The sequence below is a fragment of the Tupaia chinensis genome, unplaced genomic scaffold, assembly GCF_000334495.1.
Source record: "Tupaia chinensis unplaced genomic scaffold, TupChi_1.0 Scaffold149780_1, whole genome shotgun sequence".
In the NCBI taxonomy this organism is placed as follows: Eukaryota; Metazoa; Chordata; class Mammalia; order Scandentia; family Tupaiidae; genus Tupaia; species Tupaia belangeri.
Window position 1 is genome coordinate 419531 of NW_006209624.1, and position 1989 is coordinate 421519.

The window sequence follows — 1989 nt, forward strand, 5'->3', positions numbered from 1 at the left end:
TTGATTCTGCAAGCCTGCTGATCATTCTCCCCCTTACTACTTGGGAATGAGGGTGCATATGAGCTTGCAACTACTGCTGCATATAAAAGACTGAGATATCTGAGGGAGATAATGGTCAAGATGCAATGTGATGAGTGAACAAAAGAGATAAATAAAACTTTTATTGATTGGGTTTGTAGGGAGAGCAAACAGTACAGGTCTGGACACAACCACCATAGCAACCATCAGCACAGGAAGGTGCTCTTTTAGCACAAAGAGATGCCTCTTTTCCTACCCCAGTCTTGTCTTCTACTCTTCATGAGAACAATGCTTTGCAGAGTGTCCTTTTTTTAATGGGAGTCAACATTTTGGTTTGTGTAATAGCTATGCAATAGTCCTCCCTCTCCTAGTATTTCCTCTCCCTTCCCCCTATGTAGAAAGATGACCTCTAACTTAAATAAATGCTTCCTCTTCAATGCATTTGTATCTCATTTATCCAGCCTTGATTTTTGAGTTTAACCTTTTTACAGTAGTGGAAGATAGCAATAATATTTACAAGAATTGTAGGGTTTATCAAAAATGGGAAATGAAAATTGAGAGCAAAAGGCCAAAATACTTCAACACCAGCTTTTAAATTAAGCAAATTCGTAGTCTATCACTCTACCACTTAACAACTAAGAATCTTGGGCAAATTACTTCCTTCTGAGTGTCAGTTTCTCTATTGTTAAAATGAGGATTGTGATAACTATTTTACAACATCATTGTGAGAATTAAATGAATATATAAAAGTGCTAGACACATAGTCTTGACATGTGGTAAATAGTTCAGGAAAGGATTGTTGATGGTTGTCAGACTCTTTGCATACCGCTTGAAGACACATCTATGAAAAATAAACCATTTTTCTTTAAGGAACTCAGAGAGTGGTAACTGCTAAGATGAAGTAAATGCAATATAGAGAGACCTAAAACAGACTAGTTGGGTCAAGACAGACATCCCTGAAAGATGTATAGTCTGCTAGAAAATTATGAGAATAAAGAATTTTAGGTGGTGGGAAGGCAGGAGGGAGAGAATCAAGGAGGAAAGAGAAAAACATTTAATGAATACAAAAATGGAAAATTATCTGATGAGAATAATGTGAACGATAATATGTTTTACTGGATTAAGGTGCACTGTATAGTGTATTCATGTTGAGAAAATAATTTTGTATGCTATAAAGATGTATAATTATTAAATGCAAAAACATAAGAAAATAAAGAAAAAAGAAATTTTAGGTAGGAACAGTCATGAAGTAATGTGGTAATTAGTGCTTTGGGAGCAATAGAAGATGGAGGCTGAGGAAGTAAACAAGACAAATCACAGAGGCTTTCAGATTTAATGTTGGATTTTGATTTTCAATCTATCCTAGACTGTTTCTTGTCTTGTAAAATTGTGGATGATCATAATTTACAGATTGTTTTGAAGTTTTGAAGATTAAGTGCATAAGTTGTCCAAGAGCATCTTTTTCTTATTAAGCACTCAGTAACTTGTATCTATTTTTATTAATCCATGGGTAATCAGATCTCATTGAAGATTTTATCAGTTTTATGTGAAAGTCAGACACAGCAAGCAGCTGCATCAACCCAAGAATAAAAGTCATGACAATAGTAAAAGGCAGAGTTTTTTTAGGATAGGACATTGTTACAATGGATCAGCTGGATGTAGAGATAAAGAAAGCAAAAGAGATGAGATATAACCAAGGAAAGACTCTATTATTCATTGTAACAAAATATGCCAGTACCATACTATTTTTTTCTACTTAAAAATTAAAATAACCGGGACCAGCAGTTAGCCTAATGGCTGTGTTGTTGGACTCCCATGTAGTCGACTGCGGTACAAGGCCCAGACCGGTGGCTTAAACTCATGCTGGGTGCATGTACGTGCATGCCCAAGATCCCTAGAGGAGAATGGAGGAGAAGGGATTGTGGCATGGCCATTCCCCCTGGGGGTTGATTTCTTGCTTTCTGTCTCTCT